The sequence below is a fragment of the Octopus bimaculoides genome, chromosome 7 (assembly GCF_001194135.2).
Source record: "Octopus bimaculoides isolate UCB-OBI-ISO-001 chromosome 7, ASM119413v2, whole genome shotgun sequence".
Lineage (NCBI taxonomy): Eukaryota > Metazoa > Mollusca > Cephalopoda > Octopoda > Octopodidae > Octopus > Octopus bimaculoides.
The window spans coordinates 82,502,503-82,511,006 of record NC_068987.1 but is presented as its reverse complement, the minus strand read 5'-3'; the positions used below and the strand labels follow the sequence as shown (position 1 = coordinate 82,511,006).

At 37.4% G+C, this 8,504-nt stretch overlaps 1 long non-coding RNA gene across 1 annotated transcript in view; it reads left to right on the top strand.

Moving 5' to 3' along the window:
• The window catches only part of LOC128248311 (uncharacterized), a 17,821-nt gene extending 10,004 nt beyond the window's left edge, over positions 1-7,817 (top strand). Inside the window, exon 2 of the long non-coding RNA XR_008264544.1 lies at positions 7,383-7,817. This is a non-coding gene — a long non-coding RNA (uncharacterized LOC128248311). The remainder of the gene's footprint in view (positions 1-7,382) is intronic.
• Positions 7,818-8,504: the final 687 nt, after the last annotated feature.

Below are 8,504 nucleotides of genomic sequence, written 5' to 3'. Positions count from 1 at the left end.
ATATGTATGTACTCATGTAGATATGCATGTATTCATGTATGTATGTATGTATGTATGTATGCATGTATGTATGTATTCACGCATGTATGTGTGTATTCATGTATGTATGTCTGTATGTATTCATGCATGTATGTATGTATGTATGTACGTATGTATGTATGTATGTATGTATGTATGTATGTATGTATTCATGTATGTACGCATAAAATCATTTTGACTCGGTGCTCCAGCATGACTGCAACAAGTAGAAGAATAAGGAATAGTTTAACGCTGTCTAGATTGAGTTCCTTCTTGACAAACCCCTGACAAATGTTGCCGTGATGCAGTGGTCCACATGCTTGTTATATGGTTTATAGCAGACACTAGCTCCGATTCCATCTAATTTATGAGTATACTTTATTAGTAAACACATTTTAGCTTCGCTGTAAAAATCAGAAAATGTAGATACACGAAGTTTTCCCGTCTATGGGCCAGGAAAACGAGATTGACCAGAGTAATTTCATCGAAAAACCTGTTATTTACTTTATTGCAGAAACATTGTTTTCTTTTTATATACAGACAGCGCGGCTAGAATTTCTGCTTACACAAAACACATATCCATAAATGTATCTTACAACTCTATTCGAAAACCTACATGCATTAATTTTATTAATGAATCGATACACTTGCCTGTATCTGTTAGTGCGAGTATACGCGTGTGTATTTTTATGCTTCTATATATCACTGTAAAGTTTATTCAGTGGTGTATTGGGAAATAACTATTGGAATCGATTGATCGACTACAAAAGCTCAATCTTTGAAGGTGGTATCCCAACATAGCAACAGTCCAATAACTGAAACCATTAAAAGACTATAAGAGTATTTAGAATATATGGAGGTTGTAATCAGAATCCAAATAGATTGGATGTCATCACCTGTGTGTTAGTGGTTTCTCTGGCAAAAATATATAAAACTGAATGAGACAAACTGTCTAGTTGTAGATCAGCAACGGGAAGTCATTAAAGTTCTTACAGACAAGAGGGAAACTGTAACATTGACAAACATTATCTTCCAATGCTAAATTAAAATATCTCTCGTAGCTTTACTCTCCTGTAACCGATGTATCATTGATACGTGTAAATTGAAAAATGGCTAGGTATGCTCAATTCATCTCACTTGCATATGATAAATGAAGTGTGCTGCTCTCTGGAACTCACTGCTATCGTCTTGTTTTTCTCTCGTATTTAATACTTTGAAGTCTCTATCAACCAACATATTTTGAATTTGTAGGCTCCCCGCTTTTTCTTCTTTGTAGTTCTTTATGCTAAATTTGCCTCAAAACGTTGTATGTATTCTTGTTTCCAATATGTTTTTAACAAGGGTAATAACTCAATTGATGGTTTGCTTTTGCGGGTTTAGATGTTTGCCCAGCCTTGAAAGAGAACTAACACCTAGGGCACTTCGTTGGTTGACCAACGACTCGAATCTATTCACAAATCCATAGCCTCCGTCTAGTAGAGGACTATGCTCCGTTGTCTGTTCTGTCTGTTTCTAAGGAAGGTTGCTTTACAATCATTTAGCACCGGGAAATGTCCTCTGCCATTTACAGTAAACACAATGAAATCAAATGAATATAGTTTATTGGCGATGTTTTGGAACCGATTTTCTTGGTGATTGATTTAAGTTCTGAGAATTTCAGATATTGAGTTTTGGAAATAGTGAAAAGCTGCAACTGTGATGTGATTTATGCATGAGACTGTGTATGTATATATCAGGGGAAATGTAGGTGTAAGTTAAAGTAATGGGTAAGAAGACAGACCTTTGTAGTACACCATTTAAAAAAACTGCAAATTCTAGACGTGCATATTACACAGTCTTGATGGAGTTTCTAAGGTGGAGTATGCTAGCCAGTAATTGGTTGGTGTTATCTGTAGATCAATCCTGATCGAGAAATTTGTTTACAAGCATTCAATCCGTGACCAATGGTAATTTAAAAAAGAATTTGGACTTTTCTTTATTTATTATACCATGCTATGACTATTGAGATATTTGGTGGCTGTTATTAGCAGAACAGACGACCAATTACAGATTCCGTCATTGGCTCATATTTTGCGTTGTTTCTGTGAGGCGGAGTCAAGTATTCTGTGTATAAATTGATGGACAGAAATAATATCGATGTTGCTGTTGGTAATTTTAATGGTAATCAACATTTTGCAGAAGGTTTTTGTTATTAAATTTATTAATGTATTCTATTTGTAGTGTTTGTGATTATTGTGGCTTTTACGTTCAGTGGTCTGAATACGTGTTATGATGTGAAGAGAGTGTCGGCTAAGGATGTTAAAGATGACTCTTTTTAAGATTATAAATGATAACTCAGTGTTATGCTTTTTTAGTTAGCATTGTATTGCTTATGTTGTTATTTTTGCATTTTCTTTACATGCCGTAAACGGATTATTTTGACTGTGGCTGAGTATGTTACATGTGAAAACTTTGTGTTTACGCATATATGTTTTCTCAATTCACTGCTGGACTTATAAATATGAGATAATTTGTGGCAGGTCCAACTTCCCAAATGCTTTATTATGATTCGGTTTAATTTTGGGTGAGTTTGAATATTTGGTGCTGTCTCTTCATCCATCCATCCATCTGTCCGTCCAGCCATCCATGCATACATACATTTTCGCCGCTTACTATTTCTGGAAAGGTAATAGGGTCATATCAGATTCATGAGATTAATACAAGTAGCAACTTCACGGTTGCCATGAATAATAAGACCAGCAAAAGCTGCAATATCAAAAGCGTTCGAAACAGCAACCGTATGGCATCGTCCGTGGCGTGGGTTAACAGGCAACACGTTTGGATTTTAGTTAAAGGGATCCGTTCGAACATTTATTGCTCTTTGCCCAGTGTCAGTTCAACCAGCAATAAGCTTGCAGCTTGGGTGGAAGCGCGAAAGCTGCGTGGCTCTTTATAAATGCATGAAAATAGATGTTCGGGAGCACTCTTTCCTTTTGAAGCATTTTGTTGCTGAGTGTTTCAATGCTTCATATTTACTGCATAGTTTACTATTGTTGTTGTTTAACCACAGGAAGTCCTGTTTGGACAGACCTGTAACTAATAGGATCATAGGCGTTCCAAACTTGACAATTATATCTATTGTTAGACAACAGTGTATCAACGACTATATCTTCTAGTGTGTTCTTCCTTTTTTAAGACAGTATAGTATTATATGAGGGATATTTAGCTGCTATTTCAAGCAGGTAGGCAACTATACAGAGGCTTCTTCATTTTGTTATGACTTTCTATGACGAATCGTTGTCGTCTGAACGGGGTTTTAACTGCGACTATCCCGTCTTTTTTCCGGTAAATTACACCCCGGAGTGAGTTATTCAGTTTACTAATCCATTCTGAGGCGATGGCGTCGAGCGATCTCAGAGAGGCTGGCTGATAGTCGGCATCGAAAATGTTCTCTACATAAACATTCGTTTCCTACGCAAAATACAGATTTCTGGTGTATAATTAAATTTCAGTGAAAAATAAAAGGAAAAAGTGAAGGAAAAATTTCCAATTAAAAGTAAAGAATTTACAAAAGAATATTTAATTAAAATTGATAATGTTAATGAAACTATTTAAATTTCAGTTTTAATTAACCTTATGGCTTCCAATTTATTTGTTTCCCCCCTTTCTGCTCTGTTGCCTCCAAAGCTCCAGAAATGTAGCTGTCTTGTGATCTAAATGCGTTCATGGTACAACTAAATTATGTCACACGTTGTATAAAAGGCCTTGCTTGTCCTTGACAAGGCTTTATCTTCCACTAATTGCTTTCCATTTAGCTCTGACAGAGTGAAAGAACTATGATTTACGACGCCAGTTGCAGGGTTCGCTACCTTCTACAGGCAGAGCGGGCCAGAGAAAAGTGTCATTATCTTAATGAATTTGTGTATGTCAGTATATATTTTACACAAAGATGTAATCGGGTATGTCATCTGGTGTCGAAATCACTGCGCCACAGTACACACATACACACACACACACACACACACACACACACACACACACACACACACACACACACACACACCACATTACATCAATGTCATCCGGAGACATAAACTGCAGGCACACGCACTCCGTTTCAAGGTTCAACGTAGCGAGACTCACTAATAAAACTAAATGGTTTTCTAGCTAAAACATTGTTTTAGATAGAAAGCCATCAGAAATTTTATTTATAGGGTTCATTAACTTTACGAAGATAATGGTTCTTTGTCCCAAGTGTTTATAAGTCCAGTAGGAATAGCACTGCAAATACGATCGAATTTTTAAGCGCCAAGCAATCTCAATGGAATCCGACAATAGAATGATACAGAAGAAACAGATTCCTATTCTTCCTTTCTGCCCTTTTCTGCTCCCCAAAGACAGGAAATCATTTTATCTTCTTGTTCATCACATAAATTTACTGTCTTCGAATACATATGATTTCAATATCAGTTTTATTTTTCCATGTCTCGTTTATCATTCTGACTAAGCAATCGTTGGCTGATCCTGACAGGAACATGGTCTCATGCCGACCAATTCCAATTTTTCTGTCCGTCACCTCCGTTTATTTCCGTTATTTACGACACTGGCTTGAGCGTTGGCCGACATCATTCCATGCTACATTTAATTCAAACTTCCACCACCATCTTCTCTCGCATCCGCCTCACTACTTCCCACTGTTATGAGAAAAAGTCCCATTTCAGTGGGCAATCGTGTGAAACGGATGCGGTCTGAAGCGTGCCAGTCTTGGCTGGAGTCGAAACGAATGCCAATAGTTAACTTAAGATGGCAACTCTTGCTAGTTTATATAATAATACAGTGGTAATACATTTCGCATAAATCTAAACTCTTTATAGCTTTGACTGGTTTAACAGAACACTGCAAATTATTGAGTAATAAATAAGTAAACTTAATAGAATCTTAAATGCAGTTTGTAAAACTCAAGATATTAAATGGAGGAAATAAAATATCTAATGCTATCATTAAAACTTATCTTTCATTCTTTTACTTGTTTCAGTTATCAGACAGTGACCACGATGGAGCACTGCCTTGAATGGTTTATATTTTACCTTTATTCTTTTACTCATTTTAGTCATTGGACTACGGCCATGCTGGGGCACCACCTCGAATGGTTTAGTCGAATGGATCGAACTCAGAGTATATCTCAGAGCAAGGGTCATTCATATGTATTTCTTTATTGCCCACAGGAGTGGGGGAAGGGGCTAAACATAGAGGAGACAAAAAGGACAGACAAAGGAATTAAGTCGATTAGATCGACCCCCCCAGTGCATAACTGGTATTTGTTTAATCGATCCCGAAAGGATGAAAAGCAAAGTCGAGCTCGGCGGAATGTGAACTCAGAACGTAACGGCGGACGAAAAACCGGCAAGCATTTCGCCCGGCGTGCTAACGATTCCGCCAGCTCATCCCCCTCCTGTCACTTATATCACATGTGATACACATGATATATTTCCCTGGCATACATACATCATATATGATGCATATTCCAAATTTATATTTTCCTACCGTCAGAGTAACATGGGACCTAGAAAAGCAGAGCTTTATATTACTCAGAACATATGAAAACAAGGATTAACTAAAGGTCTGAAAACAAGCATGGACGTTTAGGACACACCCATGAGAATGTTTTGGACAGGCAAATGGTTAAATTAAAAGGGTCACTCAACGCACTGTACAAAAAAAAAAAAAAGAATCAAATCAGAAACGAAGTGATTGTGAACCGAACTTCTTAACTACGCAGCTATAGCCAGCGTCCATTTGTTATTACTTTAATAGCAGCAAAACTTTTTCGCTGCCAATTTTGCCGTGTGGAAGGAAGCTGGTAGTGGCGCACAGCAATTGTTTTCATCTATCATGGCGTTCAAAGCATTATTTCTTATAAACAACATCACAGGATATTCTTAATTAATTAATCAACTAATTAATTAAATGCTTTTGTTTTTCCTATTTTCTTCCGTCTTTGTTGTTTTAATCATAGACTTTCCTCCATATCATATAATGTACTGCCAGTAAGGATAATAATAATGATAGTAAAAATAATAATAGCTTCAAATTTTGATACGAGGCCGAAATTTTGGAGGAAGGAGTTAGCCGATAGCATCGACCCCTGTTTTTGAATGATACTTTATTTTATCGACCTCGAAAGGATGAAAGGCAACATCAACTTCAAGGGATGTTGGGCTCAGAACGTAAAGATCTACTACAAATAACGCAAGCATTTTTGTCTGATGCTCAAACGGTTCTACCAATTCAATTATCCTCAGCTCTCAGAAACTGTTTCTATTACAGGCATAGGGTCTGACATTTTGTGGGGAGGGGAACAGCAGTTAATTCTTTTCTCATATAGGTAGTAGGCCTGAAGTTTTGTGGGAGGGGATAAGTCGATTACATCGAGCCCAGTGCTCCACTGGAACTTAGTTTACCGACTTCAAAAGGATAAAAGGCAAAGTAGACCTCGGTGGAATTTGAACTCAGAATGTAAAGACGGACGAATAGGCGCTAAGCATTTTGTCCGACGCGCTCACGAATCTTGCCAGCTCACCAGCTTAAGGAGCAGCAGATAATATCAGTATCGGTGCTGGACTAAATTTATTTTATAGACCCCACAAGCCTGAAGGAAAAAGTTTACCACTACATGATTTGAACGTAGATCGTAAAGCGCCTGAATAAATACCGCTCAGTATCAGTTTGTCAGATAAATTCATTCATTTTTTTTCTTTCCTTTGTATTTTAATCCTTTCCATTTTTATTTGAGTAAAATAGGAAAAATAGTTCCATCATACAGTTTTATGGATATTTTCTGACTATTTTCTCTCTACAACTTTCGTTTATCGTCTGAGGGAGTTGAAAATAAAATTTACCCCTGTTCAATTTACTTTCGTTTATCGTCTGAGGGATTTGAAAATAAAATTTACCCCTGTTCAATTTACTTTCGTTTATCGTCTGAGGGATTTGAAAATAAAATTTACCCCTGTTCAATTTACTTTCGTTTATCGTCTGAGGGATTTGAAAATAAAATTTACCCCTGTTCAATTTACTTTCGTTTATCGTCTGAGGGATTTGAAAATAAAATTTACCCCTGTTCAATTTACTTTCGTTTATCGTCTGAGGGATTTGAAAATAAAATTTATCCCTGTTCAATTTACTTTCGTTTATCGTCTGAGGGATTTGAAAATAAAATTTACCCCGTTTCAAACAAATGACGACGGAGTGCAAAGTTAGAAAAATAACGAACGAATTTACCTTACAATCTAATTATTTTACACGCCCGACCAAAGATTATAATATGACAATGCTCATTTCTATCAAAATCTGCAATATTAGTTTTCTCTTTATATTTCTTCTAGGCTGATCGCGTATTGCTGTTGCTGCTGAACATAATTGTAACTTTCACACGAAGACGTATTGCTAATGGCTGGGCAGTTGTCAACATCTTCAATAGCAGTCATTCATTATCAAATAATTAATTGTCGTGATTGACATTGTTAGCTTTCTTTGCGTTTGATAAGAAGAAAGTCTCCAAGTCGTTAGCGGCAGATCAAACGTTTAAACTTTTTGGTCTGCACAAGCAGCTTCAGTTTGTTGTTTCTGGCGATGTTTAGCCCGGGTCAGCTTTGATCGAATCAGCTGGCTTATGATGAAAGGCGTTCCATGGTGACCATCCTATCTTTTTCATGATTATCTTTTGTCGTTTGTCTTTTACTTGTATCAGTCACTGACTGCGGCCATGCTGGGGCAGTGCCTTGAAGGGTTTACTTGAATAAATCAACTCTAGTACTTAACTTTTTCTATGTCTGGTTCTTATTCTATCAATTGCTTTTGGCAAAACGCTTTAGGGCGTAAGCAAACCAGCCCTGGCTGCCAAGTGATAGTGGGGGACAAAGACACGCGCGTGCACACGCCTACATACATACATACATACATACATAAATATATATGACGGGCTTTCACATAGTTTTCGTGTACCAAATTCGCTCACAAATTTTTCAGTCGGTCCGGGATTACAACAGAAGACACTCGCCCAAGGTGTCGTGCAGAAGGAATGAACTGGAACCATGTAGTTGCTAAGCAAGTTTCATAACCACGCAGCAACGGCTGCACTTACGTATCTATCGAATTTATCAGTTCCTTTGCCATGACGACAAATTATCATTTGAAAAAAACTCGGCTGCTGTTTCTTGTCGGTCGAGTGATCATGTAAAGATTCCCTTGTTGGCTCATGGTATTTGTGGTATGAAATGCAAAGTCGATCTCGGTGGCATTTGAACTCAGAACGTAAAGACAGAAGAACTGCTGCTAAGCATTTTTCCGGTGCCATAACGATTTTATCAGCTCACGACGTTAGACACAAATAATATTGGTTTCAAATTTTGGTACAAGTCCAGCAATTTCGGGGTGTGAAGTAAGTCGATTGTGTCGACCCCAGTACTCAACTGGTGCTTATTTTATCGACCCCGAACGAATGAAAG